Consider the following 21255-nt stretch of genomic DNA (forward strand, 5'->3'; position numbering starts at 1 on the left):
AAATACCTGATCTTGCATAAACCTGTCCTGGACAAATCTGCCTCTACCAAGGCTACAGGCCAGGGTCTGCTAAGACTGTCGTATTTGGTGAAACAACTGGAGGGGAGGTGGTGAGTGAGTGGTGTCATCATGCTCTCACACCAGCTGTCAGTCCTGTAGCTATCAAGTTTTTTGGCATAAGGGTGCATTCATGTTTCTCCTTATGCAATAAAGGACTGAGACTTTTCTTTGTATAATCTGAAAACCATGGCCACATCTTCAAGGAAAGAACAATGTACGATAACAATGCTGGCTCTATTGCTAGTGGAGGCTAGAGAGCGGGCCTGGGGTGGCTGCCTTTCAGTGCTATAAGTAATGAGCAGTCCTTAAGTGAACAGTTTAGAATTCCTCAGAGACGTTCAGAAACCTGCTGCACAAACCAAGGAATAAACGCAATGCAGCTCTTTTACATAAATAATCCTTTCTGCTTCTAATCTTCTGATTTATTCCCGTGGTGGCATATTGTTTGCGGTGTTTATCTCAAGGGATTGCTATTGATCTCTATTGAAGTGCTGAGGAAATGCATTTATCTGCATGAACCTGTGTCACTGTAGAGGCGCTCTGTGTCTGAGTGTACAGTTCTCCTCTTCGTGGTGATCACGCCTTATCTTTATTTCTCTTTTCCCTCCTCAGTTTATCTTTTGGGTGGCTGGCGCAGAGCAGTGGAATGCTTGGTGTGGTTTGTGAAACTGATTTAGGAAGTCAGCAGTGCTTCTAGTCCAGATCTTACCTCTTCAGTCTGTGACCTGACTGTGGATATAATGTGATTTGGTTTGGTTTTTTTTTAATAACTTTCTCACAGAGACATCTATACTTCAAGCATGTTCAGTGAAATTGGGGCACTCAGTAGAGGAGGGGAGAAGATGGTAGTGAGGAAATACTACCCAAACTGCATCCTTATTGAAGCTAAATAGGGTATTCCCAAAGGTTGAGAAAAGGACCAAGATCTGAAAGTAGCTGGAGTGCCATGCAGAAGGGGGAGGATTTTGTAGCAAATGTGTCCCTCTGTCTGTATTCTCCTCTGAGAATGTGAGGTCTGAAGGATTCTTCAAAGAGCAGAGCCTTCATCACAGGGTTGTCTCGTCTAAAACTGCAGAATAGAGTGAGAAACCTCTTAGGTCTGGTCCTCAAATGAGAAGATTAAAGAGAAAACCACACTTCTATTTTTGTTCATTTGTCCTTCAACATTAGAAACAAGGCAAATGTTAGATTTCTGTTAATTTTTTTTTTTTCCTGTTATTTTTTTTTTTAACCTGGCTTGTATTATAGGAAATGTCAAGGTAACTGACCAAAGCTTTGGTATCATTCCTATGGGTTTTCCTGCCCCTTGAAAAAGGCAACTGAGCAGTTTTTGTGAGACCTAACATCCTGAAGATCCAGATCCAGAGCAATCAGATATGTCTTTGCCCCATTGCACAGGCTGTCACAGCAGCTGGCTTCAGGGCCTTAGGCAAAAAAATCTCCTTGGTCTTCAGCAGGATGCTGTGGAAGGAGTCTGAACTCAGATGAGTTCCTTAAAATCACCCGTAGAGTTCTCCTTCACATTTCTGTAAGGAGTTCAGATGCCATTTCACTGTCTTCCTTGGGATAAGTCAGCTTTGCTGTGGAAATCAGTGAGGCAGGCCATATCCTTGCTAGTTGTTCTGCAGAACCAACCTGCTTGTTCCTGTTGGCTGGGTGAATGGGATTTTGGAAAGATGCTTTATGTCTTTGAAGTATTTTTCTGGTTAAATATTGTTAATCGTCAGAACTATTCAGTTCTTAAGGTAATTTGTGGGTTTCTTTTTTTCTTTCTTTTTTATTTTTTATTTTCTTTAAATCCATTAAAGGCATGAAGTGGAAAAAATTCTTTGGTTCAAGATTATTCAATGTAATTAGAACAGTGTCACTCATCTTAGTAAAATCCTCTATAAAAGTGTTTTGTTTTTTTTCCCACTCTTGTTAAAACTTAAATCCATGATACATAGGAAAAGATACAAGTTATTGTTCATTTACTCTGTACCTCGCCATATAATATATTCCTAGAAATAGGAGGCTCTTGGTTTTAGTTTTATAAGTTGAATGCAGCTACTGCTACTATAGGTTGCTGCATGTATGGGAGGCCTGGAAGTGCTTTCTGCTGGTATCGGATTAACTACCTCTGTAATGTATGAAATCCTCATGTAAAGGATGGCTGTGCAAGAAGTGTGGCTGGGATGTGAAATATGGATTCACTGGACACCATTAGGCAAGGCAAGCTGCAACGTTATTATCTGCTTGTAGATTGTCTTTAATACCGGAATACATGTTGAGCATCCTTCTGGCCATCAACCAGATGCTGATTGTGACTTGTTGATTTCTCGATTCCAGCTTCAGCCATGACATTCCAGGCTATGAGGAATAAGTTACTCTTACTACCAGTGCTCGGGATGATAAAGAAACTGTTATTGTTTTTCTTCTTCTCTGCTTTTGTCTTTAATTTGATTGCATAAAACCTTATTTTTCATTTTCTATTTTGTTCCTGTAGATCTCATGGTTCAGTGGAAAAGAAATCATGGGATGCTGCTTCCTTCTGCAAGCTCATCACTTTAAATTTTGATCATTCGAGTTAGTATTATTTCAAGGACTGTTCATTAATTAGGATTTGGATTGCCAAATGTGACATTGTGCCTTGTGTAATCATGTATCAACATATCAATGACTGTGCTGTTCAGCAAACTCTAATAGCCATTTTGGGCAGATAAAAATTACAATAGAAATTAAAAGCAGATTTAAGTAGTTTTATGCTTATGCTTTATGCTTATGGCTGCATATATCTAAATTTTCCAAGTGTTTCATTTGATTATTCTGGACTCATCTATTATTATTGAAAGATTTTTTCCCCCCTTTTCTATGCTTCTCATGACTTTTTTTTTTTTTTTTTTAAGTATCACAATTTGTTCCTCTCTCTGTGTGATGAAGAGACCTCCTCCTAGTTTTCTTCACAAAAGTTTGGCTTGCTCTCCACTTGAATCCTAGGAATGAATTTCATTTGTAGCCTGAAGATCCATAATCATTCTTTGTCTACATAGCTCACACCCTGTCAGAGGCTGCTGTTTCTTACAAATTGCTGAATACCTGCAGTGTTTTGCCTTCTTTCTGTTTGTAATGATTGTGTAACAGCTTCCACCATTCCCTAAGTGCTATTACTGTAGTCTGTTCTCAGTTTGCTGTGCTCAGTCTTGCACTTCAGCAAGCCTTTGATATTTCCAGTTGTCCCATGTGAAGTCTCCAACAGGCCTGATTTTACCTACCAAATACCCATTTTCCTTGGCTTTGTGAGTTACCACTCATCTGACAGTCTCTTAGATGGAACTCTATCCCTGTTCCTTAGTGAGGTTGGTGCACCTGGCTGGATTGCCAAAGAAGTTTAAAATGAAACTATTATTTGGAGACATTTCTCCCGCTGTGCCATAAACTGAGGTTTCCCGTGAGCCCATGAGAGGTTATTAACAACAGGCAGTCATGGAAAAGTCTGTTTCGCAGGACACAAATAAGTTCTATGAAATATAGTCCAGTACATTATTATTACTGTGGAGCAAAGGAATCAGGTTTTATTTGTATGATCTGGAAGCTTTGGTTTTTGGCTGGATAGAATGACTGGAAGATACTGGGAGAAGCTAAATACCAGTAATAAACACTCTTCTTTAGTGCTTTGAGCTTGTATTATATTTTTCTGTATGTTTGTCTGTTTGATATGATTGTCATAACTCAAATCCATTTGTTCTTAGGTGTTTAGGAACTGCTGTGAGCAGCTACAAGTATCATCCATTTATTTGCTCTCCTACAGGAAGATGTGTAAGAATACGAAGTTGCCTGAAAGAGACCTTTCCTGAAGTACTGATTTTGGTTCTCACTCTACAATGTGACAAAGCCACCTTCCTAAGACCTTCATCTACAGGTAATATAACATCAGCTGAGTCCATGGTGCTGCTGTTAGATGCAGCCAAATTGAAAATGTATCATAACTAACAATGCACATTGTACATCAGCATACTGAATACATGCATATGACACAGTCTGTAGCTTGGGATCTCTGGATTCCACAGGTTGGAGTATTGGGCACCATCACAGGTTGTTTACTCACCTGTATGTAATGTATGCTCACTATTTAGCAAATATGATAAATCTGGTATCAAGTTCAATGATATGGTTGGTTGAGAGAATCAGGCTCAAAGAAGAAGAAATGGTATCAAAACCAGCTGTATTCTGAAGTGCTTTTGGGGTCCTACAGTTGATAGTTTCTGAAGTGCCCAAGCAGCAGGTTGTTTTTGTTTACTTTAAAGCTTGTTGCCTTCTGATTATTTTCTTTCTCTGGTCACTTTTTCTTAAAGGGAAATAATCTGAGTACCAGGTTTACCCACTGTATTTGTTTTTGCGTAGCTTCTTTGCCTTGTTCATGTTTTTGCTTGAGGGGAATGTTGTCTTTGGACTGACTAGGTACTTAGATATTTCTCCTATGTTAGACAAAATATTGTATCCTTTACAGGGTGGGGAGTGCTACCATTTAAGACGATGGAATCAGTCTGTTCCAAAACTGTTTTATATGCATTAGGATCAAGTTAAAGAAGTTTTTTTTTCTGTTGCTATGACCAAACTGTTTCGGTAGCTTTGGACCATTTGCATCCTCATCTTTGTATATTGTCATTCTGAAGTCAGTGTTTCTACTGCAACACTGGAGCTTTTACAGATTTTGTATTGAGAAACTCTTCCTCAGTCTGGGAACGTATTTCTTGTACAGTCCAAATTATATTCACAAATAACTTGCCTTTGTGCGAGCCCCTACCACCTCCGTGCCTCAGCATGCACCGTACTTTTACAGGATGAATACATTAAAATGCTTAGGCATTCACGGCTGACATTTGTTCTGTTTAATTGAAATAATTTCATCACCTTCTAAACTAAGCTTTTATGACACATCAAAACTTTGGAACATTCTCTTTTCAATTATTTATAAGCCTTACAATATATTTCTAAATTTCTAGTTTAGTTGTCTCAAATCATGTTTTTATGTTTTCTCATAACAGCCTGCTCTTCGTCTTAAGAATGCTGTCTAACCTCTAGCTTTCTAGAAAATGTGTCTCCTATGAGCTGTAGGATGAATACACAACACAATCCACTCCATTAAAATGCACACACCATAACAATGCTAAGCTTTTGATGCAGGAGTGCTTTCAAGAAACCCGTGTTTCTTTGTGCTATAACATGTCCATTGCTGAAAGTGGTCTAGTACCTAGAGCTGCCTAAATGAAGATTGTGTTGTAGTTCGACTATATTACAATGACAGTAAATGAAGGACATATCTTGTATTCACTTACCGTGTTTTTTTTTCCAATTTACTGAAATCATGGAAGTATTTATGGTTAGGTTACCTTAACTGAATGGTATATAAGCCCACTATATGGTGGTACATCTATTCTAAGAGTCTGTAATTGAATAAAGTAGGAAAACAGGGTAAGAGTTTATTGACAGAAGAGTGGTTCTGTGTTCACAGACTTCTGCACCATCTTGTCTTATTAACTGAAATGTTGTTTCCCTAGCATATAGCTGTTCTATGGTTGTCTTAATCATTTTGCTCTGTAGCCTCTAACAGCACCCTCAATGTGCTATTAGCAGCAGGGTCGTTCTGTAAATGAATAAGACAAAATATCTGTTTTTTTTCCTTTTTCCGGTGAAATTTCTCTGCCTACACAAGTTCTGTGTCCCTGGGAGCTGCAAGGAGTCAATCTTTGGTTCAGGTTGGGAGGAGTTTTATTTCTTTTTTTTTCTTCCTCCTTTTTAAATGTAGTTCAGCCAGCCACTTGGAAGGTGAAGATAAGATAGCACTGAGGTTGTCTGCAGACTCAAGTCACGAGGACTTGTAGGCTTCTCTCTCTGCTCACAATATAGTATTGCAGCGGGCACTTCTTGGGATCCATGACGGTGTATATTTGATTCTAGTTTCAGTGCTTTTCTCTTGGTTTCTGAAGCTGTGTTCTTGCTAAGCAGGAAGGTGTTTTTGTAGTGTTAGAATTAGCAATCAGTGTTGGAACTAATACCTTTTCTGTGAGCTGGGCAAGAGCGCTTCAGAAATAGCGCGTGGTTGTCATTAAATGCAGTGAAATGTGGCAGTGTCTTCTAAAAAAATTAACTTCCAGGATTTCCTGTGGAGCTGACTATTTTCTTGATCTTCATGTAAGTGCTCAGAATTAGTGCTCATAAAAAGATTTTAGTACTAATCCTCCTGTAGGTTCCTTTGAAATACAGTGTTAACATTTTTTTTTCTTTACTCCCGTAAAAGTTCTTAATGTGCCTCCTACGCTTCTTTCAGTGAACACACAGCCTCTGATTTATTAATGCACAACGTGTCCCAGAAATCAGTTTAACTGATTCCCATCCATCATTCAGTACCATTTCTTCTATTATGTTGCAGAGCGGGTGTCTTTGAAGCCCTATTTTGTATACACTGGGTGATAGTTCCGTCTAACTTTTCTGAAAAAGAGATAGAACTCACCAGTTTTATTATTTATGATTGAAGGGTGCATTAGTAAGAGCAGAGCCAGAAACCTACTTTCCATAAAAATGTTGAATACTGTTTTTCAGAAGCTGCCTTTCATTTACGCTTCTTAAGTTTTAGGAAATAAATTTAATGATCAAGAAAGGACTGACAGCACCAGTTCAAACAATGTTTAAGGCCAGGTCTGTGTACAAAAGCAAGGTCTGCAATCATACATTGTGCATTACGAATTAATCTAAACCGGCAATGTTATTTCTTGAAGGCCTGGAGCAAAGACGATATTTATTCCAGGCGAGTACCTTCTGTTCTGCCATGTTGTGTCTGTCCATTGCTCTTAGCTGCCTGTCATCTCTGCTGAATGCAAAATACATTGATTGTCACTTCTGCCCTCTGACATTATTGAAGCCTAAATAGAAGGATGTAGAGCTAGTATTTGTTATGCTACATCAGCCATAACATACTTCCTGTACCAAAACAGTCTCGTAGTCTCTGATGTTCAAAAGTAAGCAATGTCAGGGAAACAAAGACAAGCCCATCACTTGGGGACTTGTTTTATTAGCCTCCTCTAGCTAAATACTCCCTGACCTACATCTGGAGCTTGTCTGCAATTAGGAAATAACTATGTCTGCTGTGTTGAGCAAATCAGGAGAGAAGCTCTCAAAACAAGTGAGCAGTGGGTTATACCTAAGCTGGGGATATTTAAGGCAGAATCCTGAAGTTCACATTCAAGCACGGAAAGTGAGTGACGTGGTAACTTTCTGGTGCGCAATCCTACACCCTGGTCAGAAAGGTGACTGAAAGCAGCCCTCTGTGGGTTTGCTGATGGAAAAGCTGAGTTACCAGACTTTGATCCATAATCAGCACCATTATTCACTGAGACGGTTGGGATGGCCCATGTTAGAGTCAGGCAGTCTCTAATCTTTAAGTAGGAAGTTTGCAAAGCCTTGGATCAGTTACATTCTGAGTAGGAATAAGCTCTGTTTTTTTGTGGGGATTGAATATCAGTAAGACTCCAGCAGCAGGGCTCCCCTTTGCTCCCACAGTGAGGGGGTGTCCACAGCTCTGTACCTTTTCCCACATTTCATGGTGTCAGTGTGGAGTTTTTAACAATCAGCAGCACTTAAGTTAGCTAAGAGGCAGGCAGTGTGTTGGCACTGCCAAGAATGTCAGCAAGCAGTTTGTGGCCACCCCACATAATTGACACATCAGTGCGTTATTCAGAGTTTGCTCCGTACAAACTGTTAAACAATGAGTTAGGATTGCCAGCAAGGATAGTCAGTTTGGGAGTATGAAAATGTGTGCATCAGCATCTCTAAAATAAGAGAAGAAGAAGCAGCTTTGAGTCTGGGAAAGATTTACAGGTAGGCAGCACCCACTTGCTTTAATTAAGACTGAAAGAGAAGAGCTGAAGGTGACCTGTAGGGGTATAAATGAAGCTGGTGTGTGTAGTAGCAGAATAGGGATTAAAAGACCTGAGGAAGGGAACTGACTATCAGTGTTTGCTAGTGAGGAAGAGGAACCTGCAGCTTTTGGATGAGTACAGAGCTCTTCACTATTCAGTAAGAACCCAAACAGATTGAATGCAGTTTCCTCCTTTCTGGCTAAACAAAGACTGATGGAATATTACAATAAACTTCAGCCTTTTACTGCTTTAGTCAGTATAAAATTATAGAGAACAGGTCAGCCCTGTGAGTGCAGAGGAAATAGGTCAGGGGTAAAGCATATGAACAATACCATCTCCATTTTCATAAGATATATTATTCCTGTTTTGAGGCAGATTCTGGTCTTTGTGAAGTGCCAGAGGGCATCTGTTGTGAACTCTGGAACAGGTAGATGAATGGTGGCTGAATTTAACTAATATAAGGAAGCCTTCATTAACTAATGAACTGAATAAGTACAAAGAGAAACTGAGCTTGAATAACTCAGCTTCTCCTCTGAAAAGAAGAACAATGGCATGGAAATCAAATAACATACTCCTTACGTGGGAATAAATTTCTGGCCAATCAGTCCTTGATTTGTTTTCCAGGTTGTACCCGTGCTGGCAAGCTTCATTTCTCATGAGTTGCTGGTAGTTGCTGGCTCTGGGATTCGTGGGTGGTTTATGCCAGAAGGTGAGTCCCAGTCTTGGCATTTGAGCTCTGTGTTCCACATGCAATGCAGTTGTCAGCATTTGGGCTCATGACCTTATTCTGACTGACATATCCTGTCCTATGCCCTGGAAAACCCATATGTGCACAATCCACTGTCAAACAGAGTTCATAGAGAGGACACGTTATTCATATAAACCTTGTTTTGAAATCTTTGGTCTTTGCCCTTTACCTGTTTATCTGTAAGTTTATTTACAAGACTGCTCTGTGTCCATTTGTGTCTAGATGATAAGTGACAAAATTAGATCTCACTTAAGGCTTACACTTGTTTACTTCTAGAAGATGGTGTGATATAGGTGCTAGGAGAGGCGAATCTATTGCAAAACAAAACAAAAATATTTCATTCAAAATTGAGCTTAGATACTTTCTTCTTGTAGTTCAGACTCTTTTACAAGGAATACAAATATGCAATCAGGTAATAGTGCAATCAGTGTCCTAATCAAAGTCAGGGGTCACTTGCTAGATGATCTCTTCGTTTGACACAAGTAGTAGGTGGCCAGATAGATAGTAGAGGACAGACAATTGCTATAGATAAAGAAACAATACAACCAAAATCAATTCAAACTTTTTTACTCTTATGACAGCAATATGAGTCATGCTGAAAAAACCTTCACAGCACACCTTTGTTTTTTTTTTTTTTCCCTGGTAAATGTTTCAAAGGCTGAATATGAAATTTGGGTACAATTATTATTCCATTAAAAATAAAGATGTACTGCATCTGATTTCACTGTGTATCCAAACAGTTTTTAACATTTTTTTTTTTTTTTCCAGAACAAAATTGCACCAAGTAAATTTGTGCTAGAAACTTGCACTTTACACAGGAAAGAAACATTATTTTCTGGGCTGAGTGTACAGATGCTGCTGCTTTGGTACACGTGAAGTTCTTTTGTGTTTTATAGTCAAGTGTGTGATTTTTTTTTTTTCCACGTGGATGTACTTTTCTTTTGAAATGCCATAAAAATGTATTTTCTCCGCTTCCAAGCAAAGATCAACAAGTATGTGATGCACTGACATGTCAGCAGTTACACAGGATAATTTTCCATGAAAAGGATGCTAATTAACTTGAATCAAAATGAATTTGAACTAGAACTTGCCTTCTGGTGGGTGAAGCATGTAACAAAAGTAATAGCCTATGAAAAAATGGGACACGTGTATGAAGGTTTTTCTTTTGTGGTGTGGCACTCAGGAAAATACTCTTCATGTTGTGGAATTTCACGGTGCAGTGGTTGGTAAGTTTCTCTCTATTTCATTCCCCATAGATACTCTTGAAGCAGAACTGCTGAGTCACAGCCTGCACCAGTGACGGAGCTCCTGGTGGGAAGGCAGGGCCTACCCAGGGGAGCTTAAGTGCATGTAATGTGTCTGAGTGATTGGAAGGGCTGGAGCCAAGATCTACCCTTTCCAACACCTCATTTGAGGGTTGGTGGTGAAGGTGAGGATATCTTGTAAATTCCTGTATACCTGAGGCCTTCTCAAAGTAAGTAGCTACTTTTCTTTATTTCTGTGTCTGCTGTGTTTGAGCAAATCCTCACTTGTTGCAGCCTGTGATCTTGCTCCTCTGCTGTTGTAGTTGTGCTTTCTGTTGTGTTACAGCCCTAAATTGTGCTCTTAGTCTGTGGTAGCTCTATGGGCTTTTTCCAGACCTTATTTAAAAACAAATGGAAAATGGGCAAAGTGGGTGTGAGAGTCAGACGAAAAAGTTTGGGTTTCACAGTGTCAACAACATGTATTGCCTCCTTTGGATTCCTTGACAGGTGACAAAAGATCAGAATTTCTATATTCTTCGCTGCACTATTTGTTACAAGGCTATACTACAAAAGGAGAACTGTTGTTTCTTTTTCCTATTTCCATTTCTTTTCTTCCTGTTCATTAAACTTCTCTTTGTAGAACATAGTTTATCAACTGGATGTATATGAAAGGATGCAGCCTTTTCAGCCAGAAATTTGACTCAAGCACTGCTGTTGAGAGGAGAATGCCAGTTGTGCTTGACAACTTAGTACTCTGTTGAGTGTGGAGTAGCTTTTGATTAGTTTTAGTTTTAATGTAGGCATTCTGCAGGTGAGAGGAGGTTCATGTAGAATCAAGGTAAATGTTTTTGAAAGGCTGTTTCATTTGCTCAAGCAGCAATAATAAACTTGCAATTGTTGCATATATATTTCTAGGCAAGTCAGTAATTTGCTTCCAAAGTGATTTGGTTATGTTTGGCCACTCGTAATGAAAAGCCTTATTCTGATTAATCTACAGCACATGTCAATTAATCTCTTGTGTAAGACTGAACTATAGTGCCTAATGTGGTTCTTCAAAGTGATAACCCTCTTATGCTTTGCTAAAAAAGTACTTGTCTTTGCAGTTCTGAAATAGATTAAATTAAATTTCACATTGTTGCTGTGAAGAGAGGAGGTAGGAAGAGCCCAGTCTCATAGAATCATAACTGGAAAGCAGTTTTGCTCTTCATGAACACTCTTGTAACCTCACTGTACTAACGTATGGGCAGAACCTAAAGGAAATGACATAAAATCCAATTTAACTTCAGACTCTTTCATTTTATAAGCAAGAAGAATTTGTGAATCTGCATAGATGCAATTGAACAAAATATGTAATGCAAGCCCTTTTTCATTGACTTAATTTAACCAATTTCAGCCACGTGTCAAATCACATGAGGGGGATGCTCTAGAAACTAGTAAAGTCACAAACCTCTTAACTAATCTTGTTGATGCTAATTTAAATTCTTGTAATAAATTTCTATTATAAAAATATCAGAGGGAAATAGGAAATGCTGGTACATAATGCTCAGGAGATATGAAAACTAGTCTGATTGGCTGGGAAACTTGTGCCTTTCAAAATTCCACACTTACGAGCAGTCCTATGAATGTTTTGGTCAGTTGCTGGCATTTAATGAAACCTGCAGAATTCATGGCATCTCTAAGAGTCCCACATTGCATTAGTTGATGATGGGGCTTGGGCCAACAGGCTCAGTGTCTCTGGATGATGGATCTCAGGTTGAAAATCACTGTGCTCGCTCACCCTTCTGATCATCCTGGACGTCAGATTCATGGGAAATCAAAGTTGCTTTGTTATGCTCATTTCTGAATGGAAACGCTTTGCATGCCTCTCATGTCTACATCTGGGCTTTGGGTCAGATGCTTTGCACACTCAAGATTTCATTCAGTAGCTGTGGCAGAGTGCATCATGTTAGGTTTTCATTCGTCAGTCCTGGGTGCTTGAAACTGTAAGGAAGAGCCATTCTCACAATATGAGTGAGAAACCTGAAGTTGTGGGGTCCTCAGCGCATCAGCTGCAGCTGACTAGCTAGTTAAAGATAATCTGGTCTTTCTAATTTAAAAATGTAGTGTAAGATGATAAGTTAAAGGGAACACTGTTACGGTTGTACATGACGCTAGAATAGATTTGTCCTCAGTGCTGTTACAAAACAAGTCTCCACAAACAAATTTTAGTGTCTCATTAAAGACTGCTTTATTGAGAGCATAGTGAACAATGGATATTTAAGGTTATTTTTTGAGAGCAGAAATTATTTACGTTTAAAGAAAACTTTGACTTTATTTCTTGACCATCTTAAGCTATAAATCTTAAGCTGTGTTTTACTTGCTCTGTTATTACCAGAAATGCAGTGTAGTAAAACATGAAGTACTCAAAAAAAACCCCGCAAACATTATTGAAGTCTTATATGGGCACTTAATGTTGAAACATCTTTACTACCAGTTTATAGACACTTAAAATATCATTGTCCTATAAGGTCAATTGCTCTTGCAACTTCACTAGTGGCAGTTACACTGCCTACCCTGTATTGCATTAAACCTTTGTGTACTTATTTAGAGTCATGTGCTTCTTCCACTTTCAATGCTCTTACATATGTTATAGGAATCAGAACTTTTAAAGCAGGCTTTTAAAAATCGGATGTAACTTTTAAATCATATGTGCCTTCCTTTTGTTTATTTCTAGAGCTGTTAGAGACACAAATGAAAATTCTTTTGTAATATAATTGATGTCTGACTATAACATGAATCTTGTCATATTCAACTTTTACCTCTGTTCTTGTACTTGTATCATTCTGCTCTTTTAGCAGAATTGAAGAGGATAGTGTCTGGTCTTGATAGCTTGGGTACAAAAAGGGATCTATGGCGAGTCCTAAATGAAATCATTTATCTGCTTTAAAACTATACTTCAAGGACTGTTATGCCTTCAGCAGAGATTTGCAGGGGAGGGGAAGAGATCAGAAGGAAAAACTGAAGCGATGGGTCATCATGACATACTTGCGTACAAGCATCAATAAATACACTTCTTAGGGGCAGTTGCTGGTACGTCTTCCTCCCAAATATGAGTACAGAGGTATGGTGTCTGCCAGCACCCACTGGGCAGCTCAACACACAGCTACATGCCACACACACTCAGGAGAATGCACAAAAGGTAATTTGTGTAGGCATAAATATATGTACCGAGAATATAATTCCTTAGGAGCAGGCAAGCTGATTGTTTGATTCAAATTGTTTCTTAATTGAAACACAAAACAGCTCCTCTTTAATCTTCAGAGTACTTGAAATCATGTCTAGCTGGGAATATATGAACAACAGTATATGAACTGCATCTTTGAGGAATGATGTCTCTACTTTTTTCCAGTAACAGATGCCATTTGGATTAACAAATAGGGATTCTCCTCACAGCAGCAGTATCTGATGGGGTTATCAAATTCTCTGAAACTAAAGAGAATGTGACAGTGACATCAATCAGATGTTATTGCTGCACATACAAATTCATTTGCTAGCCCAAGTGGTAGTTCATTTTTGTGCAGCTGGGAAATTCCTTTCAAGATTTGGTAATAGCTCAGCAGTGTGTATGAGTGGATTTGTATACATAAATGACATATATGGCTGCTGTGGCAGCAGTACAAAGCCATACAAATCTGGAGCTGTTTGTTCCTGATTTGAGGCTTTCCATCATCAGAGCTTTGTCTTTTTGGCCTGTGTTAAACATGGGGCGCATAACATCAAGTTGAAACTTGCCGTGGTAGATTCACAGATGTTTCACCTATGTATTTGTTAAATTAAATGTAGGTCTGTAGTGACAAATTTCAGTCTTGATTAAACCTACGTCGGATTATAGTCTGGTGCTGCAGTTTTCACGTTCATTTTGTAGTGGAGTAGGTATCAGGCTTAAAACCTTAACCATAATATTTAGAGGATGTTCAACACTAGACTTCTGTTATAACATTGCCTTTATGGTTTTAAATGGTAATTGCCCTAGTGGCTATTTTATGCACTCAAGTATAAGTGCTCTATATGTGTATAATACCTGGATTTAACAGTTGTCTTTGTTCAGAGCCATATCAGGCATAGCAACAGCTCCTGTGGGTCAAAAGCTTTTGCCTTTTGAATACCCTCCGTGCCTCTCTGAGTTGACCTTCTCTTAGGAAATAGGTTCACAATAGGGCTGAAATGTCCTGCATGCATTTCTCATTTCGTAGTGGAGCATTGCAACTGCTATGTCCTCTTGGGCTTTGAGCTTTGAAGAGCTCCTCTTCCTTATGGCTGCTTTTAGACAAGAAAAAATATGCCAGCAGACTCTATATCTGTGCGTTAGCACTCCATGTACTGCATTCCCTTTCTGGGCTGTTGCATTAATTTCACAGTGTTTTCCAATATCTAGTAGCTCTGAATCAAAAGAATCTTGGTCTTTTCTGTTTCTAGCAGTTCTGGATTTAGAACAGTCTAGAAATTAAACGATGTCCTAATCTTTCCTTAGTGGCAAATGAGGGAAGAGTACTTGTCTGTGTGGGCATGGCCAAATTGTGGCACTGGGACTTACAGTCCTGATGTTAATCCATGGAGAGAACATCCTCCTATCCACACTGTTATTGGGCCATGAGAAATTAGTTTATTATGAACAGGATTTAGGAAAAAAAATTAATGAAGTGTCATTAAAAAAAATATATATATATATATATACACATATATATTTTTTCTTAAAGCACCCTGTAAAGTAAAAGCATGAATTCAGTTTGTTTGTGGAGTCAGAGGCATCTCGATATGTATTCGCACTTGTTAATGAAGAGGGACAGCTGCCTGGAGATGCAGAAATTGTAGTTGAAAGGAACTCTGAGAAACACTTATAAGTGTATGTCTATGTATTTTTATAGTCTTTTGTACAGATTTGTATCTATTCACTGTAAGAGAAACGCTATCCTTTTACAGTCTCCATTGAGTGGTATTGGCTTTGAAAGGTATATTCCACCCCTGCTTTGTTCACATATGCACATTATTTCTATTTTAAGGTTTGCTGTGAGTAAAAGCAATCACTGGGTAGGATTCATCTCCTTACAACTATGTCTCTTTAGAGTCAGTGGAGATCACATCAGGACAGTCAGTAGATTCTCGAGTGCAATTCCTGCTATCTTAAAGCAACACTTAAATAGGTCAGATTAATTGTGCCTGAGAGGTTTATTTCTTTCCACTGATTATGGAGGGAGAGTAGATGTTTGTATCACAGTCATCAGCTCTGAAGCTCAGTGATGTGCATCCCACCTGTGGTGTCAGCACAGAGTGGTTCCTGCAGTGAGGTGCTTCCCATCTACTGGCCTCCCGCTCTGCATTTCTGTGGTTCTGCTTTCCTGCACACCAGTATGATTTTTGCCTTGACATTAGAGTTCATAGATGTGAAAATGTAGTCTCCAGATGTTTTAATTCTGCCTGTCAGCACAAGAACCACATTCTAAAACACTTCATTTGACATAATGCATAGGAGAGAAGTGGAGGTGCTGTAGGAGACTTTGTCAAATGGGTCCTTTGCTGTTACAACTAGGGCAAGTTAGCCCTGTTTTGAGCATGGTTGGATTATGCAACCTCCAAAAGCCTCTTCCAGTCTGGTTAATTCTATGACTCTTCATCCAGAGTTTTTCAAATTCATGGTTATTAGTGGCAGGTTTTAAGTCGGGCAATCTGTCTTTTAACAGGTCATAACATAGCAGCCAGTCTTGGGCCTGTACCTTGCTATCTGACCTACTCCTGGGGCTGAATGAGGAGAGCTGCCTGGATTTTCTCCATGAAGTTAGGCAGGATCTTCTGTAGGTACTCAGCAGAGCATTGCTTGGCAAACTTTTTTTCCCCTTTCCTTCCTCTACAAAGAATAAGTATATAGAATAAAGTGAAAGAAGATATTTTTCTGTTCTGCTAAGGCAATTTTGTAAGACTTGGCGTGAGTATCCTGGGAGTCTAAGCTAAAGATGGTGAACATATGGGAAAGCCCAGGAGGAAGCACAGAGTTTTAGTTTTCAAACCTTACTCTTGGATTGCTACAGTAATGTAATGAAAGGACATTAAATGAGCTGAAGTTATTAAACCCTAAAGGTTACAGAGTCCTATTGGGGGCCACATTCAAAATGTAATTAAGCCAAGTCCAGATATTTTAATTTCTAGCTGGAGATTTACACAACATAAGTAGATTCTTCTTCCAATTCTAAACTTTATTGAAAATAAGCTTGTTAACTTGTTTATTTCTCTCTAGCAGTAACTGAATAGACATTGTTTAGAGCCACTTGGCTCTAGTAAAACAGTAGGTACCAGTATCAAAGAGTCATGGTTCAAATCAGATCATGTATCTGGGAAAACAGATGCTTGCACTCTGCTATTAAAGTCTCACTCCCCCAAAACCATGTAGTCTGCAAATGGTTATCCATTCTGATCCTCCAAGGCTCTCCCTGCCTGTTGTTCCAGATGGTCCATTGCTGGTATAATGCTCTCCATTACAGTGTGTGAGAGAACAATGGTCCTAGAACTGTTAATTCTGCTTATTAGGAATATAGGATTACACTTATAAGAGGTTGTTTCCATCTAAAACATTCCGATTTCATTGTAAAATGAACTTGAGTGAGTTTAACTCTTCAAGAACACTATCTTTAAAAAACAAAACACAAGAACAACAACAACAAAAAGTTCACCAAACATGAACACCACCGAGAAAAATCCTTAAAACAAGCCAAAATCCAAAACCAAGGACATATCTTTATGGATTTGACTTGGCTTCCTATTGCTGGATTGGCTCAGCTTTTAGTAGTCCCTTCTCTCCTTCTGTCTGACTAGCTGCTCTTCTCTGAAGGAGTCGGATTGGCTCTGCTATCTATTTTCCTCAGGGAGAAAGCTGGCATGTGGTTCAGGTGCCTTGTGCTGCAGTTTGCAGGTCTGTGCTGGAAAGCTGACTCTTGAGATGACCTGGGTGAAAAAGAAGACGTCACTCCCTCTGCCCCACATCAGTTTATTTCTTGGACTAATTCTGTGACCTGTTTGGGCATTGTGACTCCAAACAAGTTTATTCATGAAACACATCTTGAGTGTGTCCTGTGACTGCCTTGGAGCTGGGAAGATGATTTGAGGGGGCAAGAAGCCAGCAGTCTGCCTTGGTGAGTTGTGCGCACACTAACTAGGGTTTGAGTGACCTGGAATAATCAGGCACTGGCAAGGTATACCTGGCTGCTGTGAAAAGGTGTGGATTAGAATTGAGAATTAGAAGGTGAGGGGAGACTCAGTCCTAAAACTCGCTCCTTGGTTGTTTGTCTTGACTGTTGGAGGCAACGGGCTGGCACTGAAAAAATGCTTAAGTTTTAAATTCAGAACAAAAACCTGCAGCAAGCCAAATCACCTTATTTAGAACTTACTAATTGCTTATAACTTTGCTACATCAGTGAAGACATTAGTTAGAAGCAATTGTGGGGCAAGGAGGAAGATAAGAACATGTTTTTAAGACTGTCTTAATATTCAGTCGTACTAAACAAGGTTGCTATGCTTGAGACAACAAGAGTAGAGGAGAACTGCTGAGAATTGCTCTCCTGCTGGAAGGTGTTTGTGTTTGGAAGTACAAGCACTCTGCCCAAGAGACAGCGGGCTGCAGGCTGGCGTAAAAGCTGCTTCAAGGACAGAATCCAGTGAGAATGGTTTGTATGCAGGTGGAGGAGAACATGAACCTTGGGCGCCACTCTCCCTTTTTTGTTTTGTTTCTCTACTCTGATAGGGTTGTGTAGGGCTGGGCTTCTTAGAGGAGTAACTGTATTAAAGACAGCAATTCCTGAAAAGGTCAATTTAGGATACCTTCGTCTTGATCGGTAAACAGACAAAAAAATAGATGTGTGAGTTTTGCACTTGAATCTCGATGAGCAGGAGGCATGTGGTAATGTGTGAGAAGAGCCTCAATGTGCAGAGCAGCCCAGAGAGACCAGTTCAGCAGCAGATCGGGATGTGGGAGTCAGACAACGCTCCCACATTAATTAATGAGGTGAGGAAATAGAATCACATGTTTTCCAAGTTTGTTCTCCAGAGAAGATTTATCTGGAAAAGCTTCTGTGTTGATTTAATGGAGATGTGCACACTATGAGGTGTTTGTATGAACAGTTCTGAGCTATTTGGATGCATGTCCCAAAAGCAGAGTAGGGCAAGCGGTGAGAAACTTCTCCCCTGCTTTTTTATTTGCTTACCTTATTTCTCACTGAACGAAGGTGCATTGGGTCTGAGGGCAGTGTCTGAGCCAGTTATTCCTCTGTCCTTCCGGGGTACAGTGCCAGTCCCTGCCTGTTCCCTGCCGGGTGTTTCCTGAGGGAAAACTGAATGAGGAGTGGGGAGTGAAGAACCTGTTTCCCCCAGGAGAGCAGCTCAGGGATTTGTATTGAAACAGGCCAATGATTGAGCTTAGTCCTTAACTAAAGTGTTAATGCTGGCAGCTTGCCTGCACAGTATAAAAAAAGAAGTAAAAAAAAAGGTAGGGGGAAGGATGAGGGTGAAGATGTGGATGGAAAAGAAAACACAGCAGCCTGTACAACCCATGCAAAAGAGACAAAATGAATGTGCTACAAGGAAGGCAAGCTTCCTGGGTGAGGTCAGAATGGAGAGGGGAGCAGGTCACAGGCACAAGCTTGAGAAGGTTAGCTTTGAAAAGCACTCCAATGGCTTTTTTCTGTGCTAGGGAGCAGCAGCTGTTGGTTGTGCCTCTGCTGATGTTGAATTTTGATCTACTTCAAGCTGCAGTAAAAAAGATGCAATATCCTCTGCAAAATGCCTGCTGAGCACAGAGCTGGGTTTGTAGGGATTGCATGGGTAGATCAATCTATTGGCTTATTAGCTAAAATGATCAGGAATTGCATCACAATGGACTATCGATGTCCCATAGCAGCTGATGGCTCTGAATTCTCATCTCTTCTCTTTGAATATCTATTTTATGTATGTATGTATATGTATATACATACATACATGTATATAAATATAAATTTAAGTTTCTTCATAAATTTTTAGGATACAGTGCACTCGTACCTTGTAACAATTGTATCTTCTGAGATAATTGTGCCCTTAATTTTTTCTGCTGGTTGTTTCTTCTAGGCTTGCCATCTGTGGGACTGGCAGTCCTCAGTGGCTTCAAACATCCCAGTGAAATTTGATCTGATCTTTCCTTTTTCTTTGTCTAAACAAGCATGGTCTAAACTAGTTGGTTCAGGGTGCGTGGCACACAGAGCATGCTTGACTGAGAGTTTCCAGGAAGGGTGAGGATCCTTATGAGGAAAATCCATTCTCTACATGAAAGCTGCCTTCAGAGCCTGGGAGCCCTGGGACAACTGCAGCCGTGCCTTGCAGTAATCTGGTAAGCAAGAGAAAGATGAGGCTGATTGGAAAATAAACCGAAATGATACAATATTTGCAATGGATAGCTTTCCTCCTGTCTCTGCATATATTGAAAGTTTGTGCTAATTCATGATGCCTCTCCTTTCCCTACCAAATGTTTTACTGTTTTGCTGCTTGCTCTGAAGCTCTAGCAGAGACCTGCTGTGGTACCTAACTTCTAATCTGAGGGTCAGCAGGTTGGGCTCATTCAACAGCAAACTCTGTGGTCACTAAAGTGTCACTGATGCCATGTCCCGAGATACATCCCAGTAAGGTTTTCCAGAAGTGAAAAGACGACAGTTCTGACAAAGGCCGATGAAGTGGGAATTATCAAAGCAATGTAAAAGGGGAGTGTGTTCAATGAAGAAAAGAGAAGTTTCCTTTTGGGATTGGGGGAAAGGACTGAAATGAAATGAAGCTTTCTTGTAAATATTATAGAGAAACTCTTTGCTGGCTTGGCTGAAAGACAAAGTTAGCATGAAGTAAACCGGACAATGAATTGTACAGACAGTTGGATAGGCAGGCCTTGGATTTCTTCATAAAGACCATTTCCTGTGTGTTGTTAATCCTGTTGATTTAAAAACAAAACAACAACAAAAGGTTTCCTTAATTGTCCAGAAGTTTGCTGGACCCAAACCTTGATGGCTATTACGTATTTTCCACAGATTGCACAAATCTAAGTTTAGTTTGGATGTCATTCTAGCTGACTCTTTTTCAGCCATGCAGTGGAATTTGAATGTGGGTTATTATAGTGGGTCCCTTTTTCCTTTACTGACAATTTTCCCAGCAGTGTAATCAGTCTGTGATAAGTTTTGATTCTGCGTTAACTCTTGTGAGATTGTTTTTATGGATTCATAAGGAATCAGACCTTTGGAACCTGCGTTAGCAGAACAGAAAAACTTTTCCTCTTGTCCTCTGGATGCAGAAACGTCGTGTCACCTAGAAAAAGTGACACAGTAATCACAAGCTGAATGTGAATTTGCAGAAGAGGGCTGTTGTATGGTCCTTAGCTTAGAACTGCATGATGCTTCTTCAGAAGGGAGACCCTGAGGAGGCGTTCAAAATGGAGTACTTGATATGCTTCATGTAAAAACCAATGCCTTAGTGGAAATCATGTGTTGCATTTTAATATTTCTGGTTTTGCTAAGGGAGAGGAGAAAAAAATAATCCAGGTTGCTATTTCTAAATGAGTTCTAGCAGTGACCCATACAGTCCACCTTCTTCTTTTACACAGGCACACAAGGGATCTCTCACAGTAAAGAGTGCTAAGTTTGCATGCTTAAATTTAAAATCCTGCTTAAATAGAGTTTAACTAAGACCTTAACTCTCTTGACATTAGACCTAATAATTATTAGGCAAAGCAAGTACTGTCTTTTATTAAACTAATGGGTAGAGTTGGAAGGAAAAAAAAGACAAGCTCCTGGGTGTAAAAGAATTTGTCTTTTTTTTTTTTTTTTTCCCCTCAACATCTCTTAGCGAGAGGTGGGGAGAATGAAGTATTTTCTCTTTCCATTCAGTGCTTTTCTTGCCCATGTCCTTGATTGACCATAACTCTGTTATATACTACATTATGAACTATTGCTGTTCTGTGGTTGTGTGATTAAAAATGAGAGAGGTCCTATTGGGGGAAGCTGCAGTCTGACTGGGACTAGACTCCATGGTGAGGTGCAGTAAGCAAAGGAGCAGCATCCGGAAGAGACAGTGAAAAAAGCATGTTTACAAAGGCCAGTTCTCCATGTGGTTTTTGTTTTGAAGACCAAGTACGTAATGCAGTAAGCTTCAGAAGCTATCAGCAGCTTCTCCTAGCTGACAATTCAGGTACTGGGGATAAAAGAAGTGATTTTGAAGGAACTGATGAAACTTGTGAGGTTAAATGTTAACATCCAGTAGATGTGAGCTCCCAATT

General features: G+C 39.6%; 1 long non-coding RNA gene across 2 annotated transcripts in view; it reads left to right on the top strand.

Moving 5' to 3' along the window:
* Nucleotides 1-10161, top strand: part of LOC146752054 (uncharacterized) — a 42741-nt gene extending 32580 nt beyond the window's left edge. For both annotated transcript variants that reach the window (XR_014941008.1, XR_014941007.1), the window contains 3 exons: nucleotides 3848-3958; nucleotides 8580-8664; nucleotides 9960-10161. This is a non-coding gene — a long non-coding RNA (uncharacterized LOC146752054). The remainder of the gene's footprint in view (nucleotides 1-3847; nucleotides 3959-8579; nucleotides 8665-9959) is intronic.
* Nucleotides 10162-21255: the final 11094 nt, after the last annotated feature.

This window comes from Coturnix japonica, unplaced genomic scaffold, assembly GCF_054131305.1.
Source record: "Coturnix japonica strain WE unplaced genomic scaffold, WE-NBRP24 Scf053, whole genome shotgun sequence".
Classification (NCBI taxonomy): domain Eukaryota; kingdom Metazoa; phylum Chordata; class Aves; order Galliformes; family Phasianidae; genus Coturnix; species Coturnix japonica.